This window comes from Rhinolophus sinicus, chromosome 1 (genome assembly GCF_057876585.1).
Source record: "Rhinolophus sinicus isolate RSI-liver-muscle chromosome 1, RSI-T2T, whole genome shotgun sequence".
NCBI classification, from domain to species: Eukaryota; Metazoa; Chordata; class Mammalia; order Chiroptera; family Rhinolophidae; genus Rhinolophus; species Rhinolophus sinicus.
Window position 1 is genome coordinate 142386139 of NC_142501.1, and position 20892 is coordinate 142407030.

General features: G+C 34.1%; 1 protein-coding gene and 1 long non-coding RNA gene across 4 annotated transcripts in view; one reads left to right on the top strand and one right to left on the bottom strand.

The window, feature by feature from the left end:
- Positions 1 to 20892, top strand: part of LOC109438008 (mitochondria-eating protein-like) — a 297423-nt gene that overhangs the window by 112127 nt on the left and 164404 nt on the right. The window lies entirely within an intron of this gene.
- Positions 1 to 20892, bottom strand: part of LOC141568326 (uncharacterized) — a 77148-nt gene that overhangs the window by 19335 nt on the left and 36921 nt on the right. Inside the window, exon 2 of one of the 3 annotated variants that reach the window (XR_012491454.2) lies at positions 1152 to 1323. The exons of the other annotated variants lie outside the window; for them this stretch is intronic. This is a non-coding gene — a long non-coding RNA (uncharacterized LOC141568326). The remainder of the gene's footprint in view (positions 1 to 1151; positions 1324 to 20892) is intronic. 3 annotated transcript variants of the gene reach the window in all.

Sequence of the window (20892 nt, forward strand, 5' to 3'; positions counted from 1 at the left end):
CCTTTGATTGAAAACAATAAAGTGAATCTACGTGATGCTTACATGTTGGATGGGATATTTAATGTGTAGGGAAACTCAAAGGTTGAAGAACTAGGCATTTAGACAGTGGTAAGTGGTAACCTTACCTCTTTATACTCATTACTCTTTCTCACGAGAGACATGCTAATGCAAACAAGAAAATCAGAATTTGTGTTTAGCAAGATAAAGCTTAGAGGATAGTTTAAAATCCATTTATTATTCTAAATCCATTTTTTTCCATTAATGTATTATACATTAGTGTTTACTAACCATGATTCATGTAACAGTTTAGTTTGTTAACTTTTAAATTATTTAACAACCATAAGTTATTAATACATTTTTAAAGTATTATACGTATATCTTAAAAGAGGCTTGGGTTCATTTTTGTAATTTTTAAATAGAAAACATTTTAGGCATCTCTTGAAGAAGAAATAAAGCAAGCATTTAAACCTAGAAAACAAGTAGTTCCAAATTTAGTTTCTACAAAAGTTTTCAGCTTTATTTAAAAATTATGGCAAATATATTTGACAAATTGTAGTTTCCTATTTAGAGAAGCTTACACATGGGACTTTATGAGTGTGTGTGTGTTTTTCCTTTTTTAACAAATACAGGTTAAAACACTGAACAAATTCAGTTAGCTACACACATACAGTAGCTCTTATTTTCAACCCCATTAAAACAGCATTTAAAATTAAATTTACAAACCTAATAGCGTACATCTTCATCTAACTCACAGATATTCAAAGACAGGTTAAAATATCTTATCTACAACTTTATTATCAGCTAGTTCAAAAAATCATATTACAGTCTTTTAGCAACCCTAAACAAAGTTTTTGCTAGTTGATTGAGACTCAAAATCTGTTAACAGATTCATGCTCTTTCTTAAAAAAAAAAAAAAAAGACAGAAAAGAAAAAAGAAAAGATTACACACAACAATGAAAAACAACCAAGAGAATATCATCCTACTGAATGATTTATAGACAATGCTTGCCAATGTCTCTTTTCGTCCATTTTGTAAAATAATACTAGTGTCAATGTCATGCCAACAGTATAGGGGAAATACAAGAAATATATGGGAGTAATCCTGAGCAGTTATCCCTAGAACAGAAAAAAAAAAAGAAAAGGACGATTACTTGTATTGTTCTTCTTTATGTGGAGACCACAGGCTATGAATTATCTTTGAGGTGAGGTCACAGTGGGGAGGACCTTCAGTATCTACCATAGGGGTGACCCTGAACACCCCTCTGGCTGAACTTGGTAGTGGCACCTTCAGGCTGGAGTGGGTTGTGGACCCTTCTTCTGGTGCTATGAACAAGAGAAAGACAATAATATTCACATGGCTTCACAGTTATCAGAAACAGTTATTTAAGACACAGTAGTCTCAGAAAGAAAAGGAAAGAAAAGATCTCAACACTGATGGCTCAAGCCTTACTACATTTTCCACATGATGAGATCATCCCCAAAAAGGTTATATGTTGAAATGCAGCCACTTAGATAAACTTGCAGGGAATTGTTAAAAAGAGAGAGTTCTTAGGTTGCCTCATATCTATTATGTGTGAAATTTCTATGCCACAAATAGAAAGAGGAGTACCAATATGAACTACTACAGATTGAATCCTTTATACAGACTTCTAAAAGCAATTGGATATAGAAATCAGTTGTTCTTAGGCCTTGATTAACTTGAGAATCACCAGGGAATCTTAAAATGAAAACCAAAATAGAAAATGACTAATGCCTGTCCTCTAGCTCCCAAACCAAATGACTAGAAAACTCTACAGGGTGGGATCTAGGTTTTGGCGTTTTTCAAATGCTTCCCTAGATGATTCTTATGTGTCCCAGGGTTGAGATCCACTGTGTAAAACAAAATTGGTCAGAGATAAGCAAGATATGGAGTAAATTTTAAGTAGCAAAATCAGTAAAGGAAAACAATATATTAGTTTTACCAAATAAACAAATTGGAAAATAAAGAGGTATTAGCACACTAGGAAAATATCTTATTTACCTGTTAATCGGACTACCAGTAACCTAAATGTTTTGAAACCTAGCCAAAACCCAAACTTTTGCGTATATGGAAAATAGCATTTATAAAGTTTATGCCCCCAGAAGAGAAATGCAGCCCTCCTTCAAAGGCCAGGGACTTAATTTTGGCTGTATGATGACTTATTTGATACCAGAAACTAGGTTATCTGGGTCTTTCAATCAGAATTTAGTTCTTCAGTAGAGAGCAGATTGCATTCGTGGGGCTACAGTGGGAGGAAGTATGGACATAAGAAAAGGGGTTACTAGAGACACATTGCCGTGGATAGCTGATATCAAAGGTGGTGGTGATGACAACATCAAACGGAAAATCCTTGCAGACTGAGGCCAACTGATGTAGAGTATATGCCTCCTAAAAATATCTCTAGACACTTACCCAACTGACCAATAAGACCTTTTTTTAAGCTAAAAAAAAGAATATCTCTGGCAAAAACAGTAAGAAAAAATTCAATTTAACTTAGTATAATATAAGGCAAGGGCTAATGATCTACAATATAGAAAAAGGGTCAAAAGTTTATCAATGTAGAAACTAACAGCACTTAAATGGGTAAACATGAGGTTTCTGAGGATATCCTTTATTATAAATCATACCTGGTGATACACAGAAAATTGTATTTCCTTCACTATTTAAAGTACATACTTACGTTTATTTCATTATGTGATAGGACATAAAATAGAAGTGAGGACCGAAATAAATATGACAAATATTACCTTTACCCAGAATACAGACCTATCTAGATCAGGGATTGGTGAACTATGGCCTGTGAGCCAAATGTGGACAGCTGCCTGGCACAAGCATGTCACAGCATGTCACAGGCGTGCTTATTTCCAAACACTATCTGTGGCTGCTTTCAGTCTCCAAAGGCAGAGATGAGTAATGTGACAGAAACCTTGCTGCCTGCAAAGCCTAAAATAGTTACACTGTGAGCTTTTACAGCAAAGGTTTGCAGACTCCTGATCTGGATCCTATTGTCTTTCTTTTTTTTTTTTTGGTGGGAGATTGTAGGTGTTGGTATTTCTGATGTGATCCCTTAAGGTCAAGAATGTACCCCTGAGCTTCCAGAATTTCTCAACATAGACATTTTAGAGAAGAATACGTGTGTACTTGTTTGCAATTAAACAAAACTTTCTTTGATGTACTAGAAAGGAAAACGGACTTTTGCTACAAGTTTGAAAGTGTCTTCTTAGCCTTATGTAATATAAATTTTATACTGTCACAAATAATCAAGAATATGTCAATGTCCTTGTCCTCTAGTGGTCAAAGCTATCCCAGTTTATTATTGCTTTTAACAAAGGGAATGTACCACTTTTTGCTGCATTTGTTCTAGGGTGTTAGAGATCCCTAGGTTGCAGTCTATGGGTTTAGGAGCTGAGATAAGATAGGTTTCAAGATTTTCCAGGGAATGGAAGTTATGGATCCTTTCTCAGATGCTGAATATTCCTGGTAGGTTCTGTAAAATAGTGAAATCACCATGAGCAGAGGGACAGCAATACCTGCTTCATCTACCCTCAGATTTGCCAGGACTTTTAAACTGGAATAATCCTGGCAATTTGCCACAGAAAACATAAGTGTTTAATAACAACTCATTGATTTGGCTTTACTTCACTATATACCTAAAGCTGTAGACAGCTAATTGGTGGACTAAAACCTTAGATTTCTTAACTGTTGGCCAACATTAAAATGAAAAGTGTCACTGTTCACTGCTCTATCCCTAGTGACTGGAAAAAACACAATGCCTCGTAGGGGTTTGAATGCAATGAACAATTGTAAGAAGGAATGATGAACTCTAGGAACTATAAAGCAGAAAAAGCTCCCTGTGACAACCTTGGAAACAGTAACTACTGGGCTGAAGAAATTCACCATTAATTTTAAAAGCTGTATAACTATAAATCTTATATATTTGTTATTGAGTTAAAGTCAGACTTCTTACTGGAGAGAGTTAATTAGCTAAGTACCAAAAGTATTCACTATTGGATTCAATGAAACAGTCATAACGGAGTCCCACCACAAAAAAGGGTGAAAACATTATGTTTCATTGCACAAAAATGTGCTCTTTTGTCATTCTGTTTGTATGGGAATTGATACTACGTTCTTTCCTCCCCGAAAAGGCTAGGAAAATGGGAAATACTATTAGTCTTCCATAATGGTAACAAGAAAGGCAGATAAAATGAATTCATACCCAGGCAAAATGAGTTTTAGATTTCCTAAGTTTCCTTACCATTAGCAGAGGATTTATTAGTCAAGGATCTATTCCCTTAATTAAGATCTTGAGTTAATTGTTTACATGTTCTCCATAAAAATAGTGAATTGAGATCAAGAAAATATTTTTTCTATTTATGCCAATTTTCCTTGGTCTCTATTTTCCCTGATATCATAATGTTTATATACACTATAGTCACACATTTACAATCTCCATACGATAATATAAGCCAGCATCTCTCAGTGAAGTGATGGTCTTTGATCTAGACAGGAGGGCACTGATTCAATGAATATTTTTCCTTTGTCATCATATAGTGTGTAATTGAGCCGTATATGATCAGCTAATCCCCTCATTGCTCACCAGAAGCTCTTGGGTTTCTTCAATATAAGTGTCAGAGATAGAAGTGATTCTTAAAAATATAAGGCATTCTAACTTGAGTCCACCATGGAAACTTGCACATGGAAAACACGCAAACATAAGGTCCTCACGGTGGGAATTCTCTAAAATTTGAAGTTATTAAGGCCCAGGAATGGCTTTAGAATTTACATGTTTTTCTTGGGATTCTCTTTTCAGCAAACAAGGTAGATTTAAAATATTTTAGGGCTTCATGCAAATTTTGGAGTCCTAGCCAATTGCTTCTATTCCCATGAGGTGGTCTAGAATGTCATTAGAAAAAGAAAAATCATTGCAGACAATGAACTTCAGAGATAATCTTTCTTTGTCCTTCTGGAAAATGATAAAGGAAGTAAGATGCTCTCAATATCAGGATCATTGTCATATCAGAAGTATTAGCTAGCCTATGCATGTGAATCAAGCAAATGAATTATTACTTAGAGAAGGTACAAAATAACTGTCTGCCAATTGAAATTACTGGGATGGTTTACAGAATTGTGGCTCTGGAAATAGCAAATGAGGATATGACAAACATAGTTTAAATGACTTGATCACATTCCCAACATTTCTAGACTTCTCAAGTAGATTTTAATGTACCATATAGTATATGAAATAAGAAGGAAGGGGGCAAATAAAGCATTCATTAAATAAATTGTTCATTTTTTTCTTTACCAAAGATCTCATATATGCCAGTCACTGTATCTACCCCTGCATCTGAGGATAGTTTAAAGGGCCTTAAGGAGATCACAGAATACAACTAACATAAAATTTCATTGATTATAATTGATATTTGAAGAAAATGCTGGAGAAAGCCTAAATAAGGGAGCTGCTAACTTTCATCATTCAAATGAACTCGGATTGAACTCTAACATTTATTCTCTGTGTGTGTTTTTTCTCAAAGAAGTAATATTCTGAGCAAATATGTAGCATAATTAAGAATTCAGATGTTGTTTAACCTATGTAAGAGAACTCACTTTCTTTAAAGATTTTCCTGTATTAATTATTTTGTATCATCTGGCCTTGTTTCTTAAACTGGATTCTAAGATCTATGAGAAGAGACCTTCTAAGTTAGCAAATGCCTAGTAAGAATACCATAAATACCTGTAAGCTACATATAAATAATGATATTACTAACTAAAAAGGAATTTACATTATGCAAAATAAGTAAAACAAGACTGTTATTCAGAAACACATTGTTAGCAATTAGGTTATAGTGTCGCATATATTTAAAATATATCAGTATTTCTTTTAAAAATTACTCCACCTCTTTTTTTTTTTTTTTTTTTTAACTCACACTGATTTTCTAACCGAGTTTAGTCAAGTTTTACAGAATGCAGTAGAGTACATCTCCATTACATGTTCATAAGAATCACTGAGGAACGTTTTACTTTGATAAAGGGGTGTAAATTACCCCAGTATCTCTTCTTGTGCATTAAACGTTACTCTACTGACTTAAAAAGCTTCTGCATCTCAAGTACTCTGCTCTCAGCAGAATCAGGCCGATTAAGTGGTGTTCATGTCTCAGTGTGCTCTCATTCCTGCCATGGGACCAGGTACTTTGGGAGCTGTCAGAGTGGGAAAGAAAAATCTGGATGATTTTTAAACTTGCAAAACTGTGTTGTATGATTGTTCTAGAGATACTATAAATGTTTAGATTTGTGGGAGAAATAAATGAAACATAGGAACAAGGCACCAATTGAGGAAAAGTCAGCATGATTTAAGTACTTGGAAAGCTTGGAAAGTAAAACTTTTAATGTTTATCTTCCTAGAAGTGGGTTTAAAATGCCATCTTCAGAGTAAATTAACTTTCAGTCAGTTCAGACAGGATACAGGAAATTGTAGAGATTTTTGAAGGCACAACCCTTATGTTCACACTTTGCTAGACCAACATAGTTAGTTGTTTATGTTTCAGAGATCAGAAAAGGAATCTCAGAAATAATTTATTTTACAAGGTATTGAGAATGTATTTGAAGTAGTAATGACTGAAAACTTTCCTAATCTGGGGAAGGAAATAGACATACAAACCCAGGAAGTGCAGAGAGTCCCAAATAAGATGAACCCAAACAGGCCCACACCAAGACACAGTATAATTAAAATGGCAAGGATTAAAGACAAAGAGAGAATTCTAAAAGTAGCAAGAGAAAGGCAACTAGTTACTTACAAGGGAGCTCCCATAAGATTGTCAGCTAATTTCTCAACAGAAACGTTGCAGGCAAAAGGGGATTGGCACAAAATATTCAATGTGATGAAAAGCAAGGACCTACAACCATGTCTACTCTACCCAGCAAAGATATCATTTAAAATTGAAGGAGAGATAAAGAACTTCCTAGACAAGGAAAAGCTAAAGGAATTCATCACCAGAAAACTGGCATTATAGGAAATGTTAAACGAACTTGTTTAAGAAGAAGGGGTCAAAAACATAATGATAAATAATAAAATGGCAATAACTATGTATCTATCAACAATCACTTTAAATGTATATGGATTAAATGCTCCAATCAAAAGACATAGGATAGCTGATTGGATTAGAAAACAAGACCCATACATAGGCTGTCCATGGGAGATCCACTTCAGATCGAAAGACACAGACTGAAAGTAAATGGATGGGAAAAGATATTTCATAAGAATGGAAACAAACATAAAACTGGGGTAGCAATACTTATATAAGACAAAATAGACTTTAAAACAAAGGCTATAATAACAGACGAAGAGGGACATTACATAATGATAAAGGGATCAATCCAACAAGAGGATATGTCTTGTAAATATTTACGTACCCAACATAGCAGCACTTAAATATATAAAGCAAATATTGACCACTGTAAAGTGAGAGATTTACAGTAACACAATCACAATGGGGGACTTTAACACCCCACTGACACCAATAGACAGATCTTCCAGAAAGAAAATCAACAAGAAAACAGTGGCCTTAAATGATACACCAGACTAGATAGACTTAATTGATATTTTTAGAGCATTTCACCCCAAAGTACCATAATATACATTATTTTCAAGTGCATGGGGAACTTCTTGCAAGATAGACCACACATGAGGCCAGAAAACAAGTCTCAATAAATTTAAGAAGACTGAAATCTTATCAAGTGTCTTCTCTGGCCACAGGGGTGAGGATACAAATCAATTACAAGAAACAAAAAATGAAAGACACACAAACACATGGAGGTCTAATAACACGCTACTAAATACTGAATAGGTCAACAATGAGATCAAGGAAGAAATCAAAAGATACCTTGAATCAAATGAAAATCAAAACAGAATGACCCAAAATCTACAGGCCACAGAGAAAGCAGCATTAAGAGGGAAATTCATAGCAATACAGGCCTACTTCATACTAGTTCATAGTGAGTATAGGAAAAAATAATAAAGATTAGAAATAAACAAAATAGAGTCTAAAAAAATACAAAAGATCAATAAAACAAAGAGCTGGTTTATAGGAAAGATAACAAAATTGATGAACTTTTAACCAGACTCAAGAAAAAAAGAGAGAAGACCCAAATAAATGAAAGACAAGTACAATGAACACCACTGAAATACAAAGGATTATGAGAAAATATTATGAACAATTACATGCCAACAAATTGGACAATCTGAAAGAAATGGATAAATTCCTAGAAACATACAATGTTCCAAGACTGAATCAAGAAGAAACAAAATCTGAACCGACTGGTTACTACTAACGAAATCTAATCAATAATCAAAAACTCCCAAGAAACAAAAGTCCTGGACCAGATGCCTTCACAGGTGCATTTTACCAAACATTCAAAGAAGAATTAACACCTATCCTTCTAAAACTATTCCAAAAAATTCAAAAGTAGGAAAAGTTCCTAAGCACATTTTACGAGGCCACCATTACCCTGATTCCAAAACCAGAAAAAAAACACACAACATTACAGAAAAAGAAAACTATAGGCCAATATCCCTGATGAACATAGATGCAAATATCCTCTGGAAAATATTAGCAAACCAAATTCAGCAAAACGTTAAAAAGATCATACACCATGATCAAGCACATGTATTCTTTAAAGTTTGGTTCATTATATACAAATCAATTAATGTAACACACTACATAAGCAAATGAAAGATAAAAATCATACGATCATATCAATAGATGCAGAAAAACACTTTTGACAAAATCCAGCATCCATTTATGATAAAAACTGCCAGCAAAGTGGGAATAAAGGGAACATATCTCAACCTAATAAAGGCCATATACAACACACCCAGAGCTAGCATCATAAGCAAAGGGCACAAGCTAAAAGCATTCTGCTTAAGATCAGGAAGAAGACAGGGATGCCCAATTTCACCAATTTTGTCCAACATCTTAATAGTACTGGAAGTCCCAGCCATAGCAATCGACAAGGAAAAAAAAAAGGCATCCAAATTGGAACGGTCAAAGTAAAACTGTATTTTCAGATGATATTATACTCCATATAGAGAGCCCAAAAGATTCCACCAAAAAATGACTAGAACTGATAAATGAATTCATATTCAGAAATTGCTTGCCTTTTTCTACACTAATAATGAACGGTCAGAAAGACAAATTAAGAAAACAAACCCATTTACAATTGTATGAAAAACAAACAAACTTAGAAATAAATTTAACCAAGGAGGTAAAAGACACGTACTTGGAAAACTATAGAACAACGAAGAAAGAAATTGAAAGAGATAAAAAAACCTATGGAAGCATACGCGTATACCGCGTATACAATACTCCTGGATAGGAAGAATTAACATCATTAACGTGTCCACACTACTCAAAACAATCTACTGATTTAATGCAATCCTTATCAATACACCAATGGCATTTTTCACAGAACTAGAACAAGTCATCTTAAAACTTATATGGAACCACAGAAGACCCTGAAGCGCCAAAGCAATCTTCAGAAAGAAGAACAAAGCTTGAGGCATTACACTGCCTGATATTAAACTATATACAAAGCTACAGTAATCAAACAGCATGGCACTGGCATAAAAACAGAGACACATAATCAATGGAAGAGAACTGAGAGCCCAGGTACAAACGCATGCCTATATGGTATTTAATCTATGACAAAGGAGGCAAAGAACATACAGTGGGTTAAAGACAGTCTATTCAATAAATGGTTGGGAAAACTGGACAGATAGACCCAAAGAAAAAGAAAGAAAAGAAACAGAAAAAAGAAACTGGATCACCTTCTTATACCATATATACCACATACAAGAATAAACTCAAAATGGATTAAAGACTTAAATGTAAGACTCGAAACCATAAAACTCCTAGTAGAACACACAGGTAGTAAATGCTCAGAGATTGCTCTTCATAATATTTTTTCTGACCTATCTTCTCAAACAAGGGAAACCAAATGAAAAAATAAACAAATGGGACTTCATCAAACTAAAAACGTTATGCACAGCAAAAGAAACTGTCAACAAAATGAAAAGAGAGCCTACTTGAATGGGAGAGGATATTCACTAATGATACAACTGATAAGGTTTTAATATCCAAAATGTATGACGAACTTATACAACACCAAAAAAACCGCAAACAATTTGATTACAAAATGGGCAGTGGACCTGAATAGGCATTTCTCAAAAGAGGACATACAGATGGCCAACAGATGTATGAAAAGATGCTTAATATCACTAATCATCAGAGAAATATAAATTAAAACCACAATGAGATATCACTCACACCTGTCAAAACGACTGTCATCAAGAAATCAACAAACAACAAGTATTGGTGAAAATGTGAAGAAAAGGGAACCCTTGTACACTCTTGGTGCGATTGCAAATTGGTTCAGCCTCAATGAAAAATGGTTTGGAGGTTCCTGAAAGAATTAAAAATTGAACTACCTTATGACCCAGCAATTCCACTTCTGGGTATTTATTTGACGAAATCCAAAACACTACTTTTAGAAGATATATGCACCCTTATGTTCATTGCATCCCTATTTACAAGAGCCAAGATATGGAAGCAACCTAAGTGCCCATCATGATGACTAAATAAAGAAAGGGTGGTACCCATATACAATGGAATATTACTCAGCCATGAAAAGGAATGAAATCTTGCCATTTGCGACAACATGGATGGACCTAGAAGGTATTCTGTTAAGTGACATAAGTCAGACTGAGAAAGACAAATAATATATGATCTCATTTATATGTGGAATCTAAAGAATAAAATAATGAACAAACAAAACAGAAACAGACTCATAGATACAGTGAACAAACTGGTGGTTCCCAGATGGGAGGGGGTTTGGGGAGTAGAGTGAAAAAGGTGAAGGGATTAAGAAATAGGAATTGGTAGTTACAAAATAGTTACATGGATGTGAAGTATGGCATAGAGACTGTAGTCAAGAATGTTGCAACAACTATGTATAGTACCAGGTGGGTTTCAGACGAATTGGGGTGAATAACTGTATAAATTATATAGTAAATGTCTAACCACTATGCTGTACTCCTGAAACTAATATAAAATGATATTGAATGTCAATTGTAACTGAAAAAAATAATTAATAAAAATATCCCTCAAAACAATTTATTTTAAACACTCTACAACGAAAAAGGACAGCTCATGCTATTTATTTTTCATACACTATAAACCAATAAGCAAAATCCACAACTAAAGTAGGAAATCTAAATTAATCTCTACTGCTACAGGTTGCTAGTGCCTGGTTTTCCAATCATATTAGAGCATTACAGCAAGGGTTGATTCAAATTTACACTGGCTCAAAGCCGCTCAGTTTGTTAGTCTCAGCTAAGTTTCTGATCTTTCTGAGGAATGTCATTCTATTTATAAGCATTTTTCAAATATACACTTACATGTTGTTTTATGGATACTTATTCCCAAAGAAAATAGGTTAGCTATTTTATTGTTGTTGTTGTAATTCACTATAATAATGATGTCCATTTTCCTTATTTAATTTTCAAGTATCTATCCTATTAGAAAAGGAAGATACTACCATCACACTTTCTGAGGGAGAAACACAGGGCTAGACATTTTACGTATATTATTAGCAAATACTCACAATTTTCCTGCAAGATAGGTGCTAATGTTGCCTTCCTTTTTAAGAAAAGGAAACAAACTCAGAAAGTTTAGATGTTGGGAAGACTTAGAATTTTTATTTATAACTGCCTCACCATCTCTTCACCACCTCTTTCATCTGAAAGAAACTCCGGACTGCCACTTCTTTTTCTTTGTTTTTCCTAGAAAATAGGACTTCATTTTATTTTTACTCCTTTCAGATTATATAATACTTGGTAATTCCAAGGACAAACAATTAACAAAGATTGTAACTTGATTTTTGATAAGAGGAATGTGGATGCTTGAACTGAATTGTAAAGGTGCAAATCTAGGTGTTCACTCGTGCAAAGTGATAGGCAGAGTTATCTGCCCTGCTCTGAGCATTTTTAAATATTTATGGGATTTTGGGACTGAATGGCCCCACCCTTCATCCACACAATTTGTATTGCCACTCTTTGTAATTGCTGAGTTTGTTGTTTTAAAAAGCAGAGAGTAAAAGGGAAAAATACTGAAGGAGAACTATAAATGATCAGCATCTGTTTTCACAGACAAACGTAGTGAATTATGTTCCAAGAAGAGTTAACTTTTAGTTCACCATCAGTTATGCTGTCAGGAAATTCAGTCAGTTTATGGGAAGCATTTACAGCTTTTATCCCTGTTTCAAAAATTTTAAAGATATTTTCTGTTAGGAAAAAGTAACACTGGGGATAATCCACTTAGAGAATAACAAAAGGAATTTGTTAGAATTTTACGATGCACGTAGCAGACACTTGGTAATCATTTATTGAATAAATTAATTATATTTAAATATTTTACATCTTAATTTTGTACCTATAGAAGAAACCACAGGCTTCCTTCAAAAGGATCTCTTCACTTTGAATGGGAGTCCCAAGAATTTTGCAGCCAGAGCTGCATTTGACTTCTGGTTCTTCCTCTTCCTTGTTGAAAGACCCCTGCAGCAAGTCTCTTAATCTAATACTGATGACACATTTCAGTTGTCACAAACCATTCTGAGCTTCTGACATGCATATCTAACTGCCTGTGGCACATCTGCTCAGGTGTCTCAAAGTCATCTTTTTCTCCATCCTACCTAATAAATCTTCCCAAATTTCCTATTTGAGCAAATGATGCAAATACCTACTATCTATCTACCTAGTTACCCACCAAAACCTCTTCACATTGTCATGATCTCCTCTTTTCTTTGCCCAATGGATCTAAGTGATAACCAAGCTTCGTCTTTTCTTTCTTGATATATATTTAACCCATCCATTTCTTCCCATCTCCACGAACCCTATTTCACTGCAGGTCATTGTCATCTTCTCCTAGAATACCCAGCTCCCCTAATTACCTTTCATGCCTTTGCATGATTTTATTTTTATCCATATTATAACGCATACTTTATATGTATATATATATATATATATATATATATATATATATATATATATACACACACACACATACACACACATGTATATATATTTTATTATATATTATATATATATATATTGATTAAGCCTGTAAAATTGTTCTTGTAGCACATTCCAAATCAAACCAAAATTCCTTAGCCAGGAATTCCATGCAAGGTCTAACTTGATCTGATCCCTGACTTCATTTTAGACAATGGGAGTTGATGACTGTGGTGATCACCTAAAGTGTAAGTGTTCAGTGGGATTCACTGAAAACATTTTTTGGTTCTTCAAGTAGAAGAAGTATTGTTGATAAAATTAAGATTTGTTTTTTTTTTCCTGGCACATTTTGTTACCAATGCTTTCCCATAGTTCATTTTATATGGCTCAACAAGCGTTGTTAGCTGCGTGTGGGCTATTACTGTAATTTTTGCGGACTCTGGTAAATTTTTGACAAAGTGAGGTTTGAGATTTAACTGTTCAACACACAATTTTCAAAAAGGGACCAAATTCTATTTCCATTACCTAAAGTTTTTTGTAAAAGTGAATTTAAAACACCAGTTTTATAACACAAATGTTTACTTACAAATTACCTAATGTTCTAAAAGTAGCCTGCATATAACTTGTGTGTTATTGCCGAGAATGCTAATGCCTGGCACAGTTTTGACCTCTCATATTAAGATCACAGGCTACTGTCATCATGCTCCCAGGCATGTATCTGTCTAAAACTTATTCTCAATCTTAGCTTGCAGCAGGACCACCCAGGAATTTTTAAAACTGATGCTCAGTTCTCATCCTCAGTGATTATGATATTTCATCTTTTCTTATGGCCAAGTAATATACCATTGTACATATGTACCACCTCTTCTTTATCTAATCATCTATTGAAGGACACTGATTGTTTCCATGTCTTGGCCACTGAGAATAATGCTGCAATGAACATAGGGGTATATATATCTTTACGGATAAATGTTTTCAGATTTTTTGGGTAGACACCCAGAAGAGGAATTGCTGGGTTATACAGTAATTCTATTCTTACCTTTTTGAGGACTCTCCATACTGTTTTCCATAGCGGCTGTACCAATTTGCATTCCTACCAGTAGTGTATGAGGGTTCCTTTTTCTCCACAACCTCTCCAACATTGTTATCACTTGTACTGCCACTTGTGACAACATGGATGGATCTTGAGATTATCATGCTAAGCAAAATAAGTCAGACAGAAAAAGTTGAGGACCATATAACTTCACTCATATGTGGGATATAAAACTGAAAGGAAGAAACAAATAAGACAAACAAACAAAAAATCATAGACACAGACAACAGTTTTGTGGTTACCAGAGGGTCAGGGGGATCAAACATACAGTGATGGAAGGAGAACTGACTCTGGGTGGTGAACACACAGTGCAATATATAGATGGTGTATTATAGAAACGTACCCTTGATACCTATAAAGTTTTACTAACCAATGTTACTCCAATAAACTTAAACATTTTTTAAAAAGTTTCTAAGTAACAATTGGAAAAAAAATATTATGATATAACTGATCTGGGGTGGTAACTGGATATTGGTATTTTTTCAAAACTCATTTAGAGAACCTGAATAAAGGAAACAAAAAGTGCATTTTGCCATGCTATGCTATTAACCCACTGACAAAGAGTCAGCAACACCAGAAGATGTTTCCAATACAGAAAAAGAGTAATAAAGTTATTTTGCTTCTCATTTGCAAATAGACATTGAAGCACAGAAAGCCAAGAAACCACGTGAAAGCATTAAAAAAATTCTAACTACTACTTACTCATTTGGCAAAGAACGAAGTGGGATTATAAAGTGACACAACAATGAAAGCCTCCAGAGAGATCCACATGTAGAAGGGAAAAGATTACCCAGATGTCTATGGTCTTTGGTGATAGAAACCTCAAAGAAATACCCCCTTTAATGTGGTAAAGAGCATAACAACATATGTTTGGTATCTTTCCAGGATTTCAGCACTCTTCTATTAAGGGGATGGAATATAGTATCATATAGCTAAAAATAAAGATTTGTATCAGCTGCCATGTTTTTTAATTAAAAAAACCCATTTACCAGAGTATGTCTTTGAGACAATGAGCAACTACTAAAATAAATTAATACCAGCTCCAAAAATCAGACTTTCGAGGATTACTAAGGTGACTGGGTCAGGTTGGCACTGTTTATTATGTCCAGGACTGTGTGAGGTGCTTTCTCATCCTTAATTTCATGTGTAACACCCCATCATAAATCCATGAAATTACAGCTCAGGAAATTTAGAGAGCTGGTGATAATTTACCTAAGGCCACAGTGCTGGTTAATTTGACAGTGAATTCAAGTGCCATGTGTCCCACCAAACAGAGGGCATAGTAAACATGACTACAGAGGAGAATATTACAAAATGGGCTGTTAAAAATAAGAGAGAAAAAGACTGATTTGATGGAAAGAAGGGTCATATGATAGCACAAAGGACAGTTTTCTAAAGTCATACACAGCAGTGATGAGTCTCCTTTGCCAGGACACAGTGCCACTATGCCACAGATGCATTTCTGTTTCTTCTTTCATTCTTTCCTTCACTCCACTTGCAGTTCTAAATGACACTCCACCCTATAATATCAATAGGCATTACATCTTTGATCTCTTTGTTCAGTCAATTAAAAGGACAAGATATCAGAAAGGAGACATTAACTATTGACTAGAAGCCAAACCCTTCTGCCTTGATTTCTGACCCTTAGCAATTTGGTTCCATCTACTCCTGTAACCTTATTTCCCACTACTTTGCTCACTAACAATCCACCACTCATTTCCTGTTTAACCTCTGTCAGTGTCAGACTCATTTCCACATTGATATTTCCTTTCCCCTTGTTAAACTCATTGCCCAAATGTGCTCCAGCTTCTCACTGCTTTAAAGAGGAGAAAGGGGGCACTTAATTTACTTGGCAATTTGGGATTTGGGTAGACATTTTCTTAATCATAATCCCAGTTTCTAAACTAAATATCCTCCCATCATGCCATCCCTCAACACGAGTGGAACAAATTCCTCTATTTAATTATACTAATTTAAATACATAAATGTAACATAGTATAAGAATTTTATTTTAGTTTAGTTACACCAGAAATATTTATATACTATTTCTTCATTCACTTCTTAGCAACCTACTAATATCTGAAATTCCCCAACTCAGAACTCTCTTCCCATGGGGACGATAAGAAATATATCCCTTGGAGTTGCAATGGTGTAGGATAATGTAAGAGTAAAAGCTAGACGTTTGTCATAATAAATGTAGCAATAACACAAGGATGAAGACTATGGAACGGTTGAATTAAAAGTGCTGATTTTTAACACAAAAAGTCAAGAACCATATGACCTCACTCATATGTGGGATAAAACTGAAGGCACTAAAGGATCATAGACAAACCAATAAAGAAAAAAACCCTCATAGACACAACAGTTTAGTGGTTACCAGAGAATAAGGGGGAGAAGGGAGTTAGTGTAATAGAAGAGGGTAAATGGGGTCAAATATATGGTGATGAAGGAGAACTAACTCTGGGTGGTGAACACATAATGCAATATATAGATAATGTATTACAGAATTGTATGCTTGAAACCTATGTAGTTTTGTTAACCACTGTCACCCCAATAAATTTTTAAAAAATTAAAAAGTGCTGATTTTTTGATGGGTATGAGGTTCAAGAAATATTTAATTAGCATTACAAGAAGAAAAATGGGGGTAACCTATATTAGTGGCAAATAATATACTTCAATGGATTAAATTGGGAAATAAATAAAGGTATAATTGGAATACTTAACCAGAAAATGTATAAAATGCTTTATTTTTAAACTACTCCATCAGAAAACAACCTCGCTAGAAAAATATGGCAGTGCAAAATAAGTTAGACTTAAATTTATATTCATATTAATAACTAACATTCAATAGATAGGATTTACAGGCACATTTTTTATGTTAACTATTGTAATTTGTTCTTTTTATAACCCCAAGAAGTAAATGTTGTCCATTCACATTTTACTCATCATAAAACTGAGGCACAAAGTCCAAAACTACATGGCTCGGATGTATCCAAGCTGAAAAGTAAACCCACAACTGTCTGACTCTGAAGCTGATTGCTTAGCATTCATAGACAGAACTCGATTACAAGATACTATAAAAACAGAAGAAACTCACCAAATTGTAGTATTTTATTTCGTCTCCTGGGTTACCCTTCGGTATATTAACTCTCTATGCATGTTATAAAAACATGCAACATATTAGAGGTGTTTTTGAATACATGATTGAGCCTCAGTACATTTTTATCCATGAACTAGACAGAAAACCTCGGTTAACCAATGACTTAAGAGTAGTGGAATAATTACATTCAGTTAAACTTGGGACACTTTTTTTTTTTTCAGAGCTAATTGGAAAAAATTCTATCACCTCTTCTTTTTGACATTTAATTTGTTTTCAAAATTTGGTTATTATAAATAATGCTGTAATGAACATCTGTGCATATAAATCTCTGACCTCATCTCTCATTATCTCCTTAGGGCAGATTTCTAGAAATAAAACAAATTGCCAAAGAATCTCCATCTCTATTTAATATAAAATTATGAGTATTATATATGACTTGACCATGATGATCAGTTTCAATCTTCTTATAATTTTTGAGATTAATTGTAGAACAGATGCATTACAGACAATAAATAATTTACACATTTTAACTCTTATGGTTTTTCATTACATATGAAAACCATGGATTTCCTTTAGAAAGTGATTACTCAGTTTTATTTATGTCCCTCATTACAGATAAGTTATAAGGTATCATATGAAGCACTTCATTCTTCCTCTTATTTAGTTTTCTGGTTTGTTTGTTTTTGTTTACTTTGTAAAGTGGTCTGACCTATCATAGATCCAAAAGCCCTGGTATTTTTCATTAATGTCAAGGTCCTAACCTAAATTCTGGCCCAATGCCAATTTGAGTAATTACACATTTCCCACTTTCTTCCAACGAGATTCATTTGGGAAAGTTATTCTCTTCCTCCTTTGAAACGACAGTGTTACTTTTACTATAAAGGTGCAAGGTTTCAAAAGCAGACTGGATTTAAGCAGTTAAGGTTTACAATAATCTCAGCTCAGCTCAGGAAACCTGCAAAATAAGTCTGCTCCCTAAAAAGTTGCTTTATGTGTAGTTCTGAATAACAACACTGGTGTGCACAAAAAAATCCTAATATAGCATTGTTAGAGACACTGTAATCTATTATTTAAGTACTATATTTTAGTGAATGTCATTAATACATTTGCAGGAAATAATTTTCTTTTACATGTGTCCCAAATCAATGTTGGCCAAAAACATAGGTTTCTTATAGATATAGGCAAAATAGTGATCTCATAAGCTATTAAAAAACAAAATCCTCTATTAGATATTGTTGGAAGAAGGAAACCTTACTCAGCCACTCTCATGTTGTGAAATATTGGTTGATTTTGACTCTGGCCTTTGTCACCTATGACCAAAGAAAGAAATATCGAGGAACACAAATTACTGAAAACTCCTACTACTTATAGCTGCTTGATGAGATTTTATGTGGTGATTATTTCTAGGCTTATTGTCATTTTCAACAAATTATTTGCTTAGCATCATTGAATTTTAATGAGAGGGGGAGAATAGTGTTTTCCAGCTGTAGCTCAAATATTGCTTTATTTTATCATGCAAAATATCAGTGTGAGAACAATTTGTTAGTATACATTTCACATCTAATTGTGTGATGTTTATGTAGTTATCGCACATATTTCTATATGACTTTTGTAAAACTCTTCCATCTTGCATATTTTATGCAAATCTAATATTCCCTTGTCCTCAAAGATAGATAGCACATATCTAATAAAGTAAAACTCTATTATAGACTAAATTCAGAATGGCTGATTTTATTTAAACTTAAAATCCACCATTTTTTTTTCTTAAACTAGCATGCTGATTCTAGGAGAGTCATTTTCAATGAGAAGTTTTACTAAAACCAAATTGACTAGAATTTACTCAAAATATGCCATTGGTAAGAAGCGAAATGTTCAGAGATTACATTTATAGAAATCATATATCATGATGTTTGAAAAGCATGAAAAACGTTACCTTACAAAAAGGGATCCTACTGAATGGGAGAAGATATTTGCCAATGATATATCTGATAAGGGGTTAATACCCAAAATTTATAAAAAAACTCACTCAACTCCAAAAAAACAAATAATCCAATTAAAAATGGGCAGAGGACATGAAGAGACATTTTTCTAAAGAGGACATATAGATGGCAAACAGACGTATAAAAAAATGCTTAACCTCACTAATCATTAGAGAAATACAAATAAAAACCACAATGAGATACCACCTCACCCCAATCAAAATGCCTATCATCAATTAATCAACAAACAACAAGTGCTGGCGAGGATGTGGAGAAAAAGGAACCCTGTGCACTGTTGGAGGGATTGCAGATTGGTGCAGCCACTATGGAAAACAGTATGGAAGTATTTCAAAAAACTGAAAATGGAACTACTTTATGACCCAGGAATTCCACTCCTAGGTATCTATCTGGAGAAATCCAAAACTCTAATTCAAAAAATTTATGCACCCCTATGTTTATTGTAGCACAGTACACAATAGCCAAGACATGGAAACAACCAAAATGCCCATCAGGAAACGACTGGTTTAAGAAACTGTGGTACATTTATACAATGGAGTATTACACAGCCATAAAGAAGAATGAAATCTTACCATTTGCAACAATATGGATGGACCTAGAGACATTATGCTAAGTGAAATAAGTCAGACTGAGAAAGACAAATACCATATGATCTCACTTATGTGTGGAATCTAAAGAATAGAAGAAATGAACGAACTAATCAGAAACAGTCTCAGAGACATAGAAAAACCTGAGGGTTGCCAGATGGGGGGGTTGTGGGGATAAGGGGGAAGGTGAGGGGATTAGAAAGCACAATCGGTAACCACAAGATGGCCACAGGATTACGAAAGTTAATTTGGGGAATGTAATCAATAATGTTGTAAAGATTTTGTAGGGTATCCTATGGAAACTTGTCTCATTAGGGAGACCACTCCAGGGATGATGTAGATGCTTGATCACTGCACTGTACACCTGAAGCTGAAGCTGAACAATAATGAATGTCAACTATAATTTATAGTTACAAGAAGCGGAGTACAGCATTAGGAATAGAGACAGTGGAAATGTAATGGCTGTATGCAATGTCAGAGGGGTAGGAGATGGGGAGGTGGGTTATCACTGTGTGAGGGATATAAATGATAAATGTCTAACTGTTAAAATAAATAAGTATGGAATAAAAAAATGCTAGCTTAATTTTTTTTTTAACACATTAAACCCAAGATACAATAAAAATGATGAAAATAAATCAGAGAGGCAGTAGATTGAAGTTAAGAGTGAAATGTCTAAACTAAATTCTTGGCTTAGTATGTGTAGATTTTAGCAATTTGCAAAGATAAATTGAGAAGGCAAATCTTGAGTATTTAAAATTGAAAATGTAGTAGGAGGTAAGCATGGGAACAGTAAGAAAGTAGATAAAGTTACTGTGCAATTGGCTGTGAAGGTAGAAATCAAAGTTAAATAACAGGTTTATTCTTAAATATAAAAAAATAAAGAAACACATTTAAAAAGCGAAATTGCTAAGTACACATGCATGGGAAGAAGCAAAATGTGGTGTTAGTAATTTAAAGGAACTATATGTGTTGGTAGGTAACGTGTTTTAATGATTGATTTATAGTGATTAGCCAAAACAAAACTCAAAAGAATCAA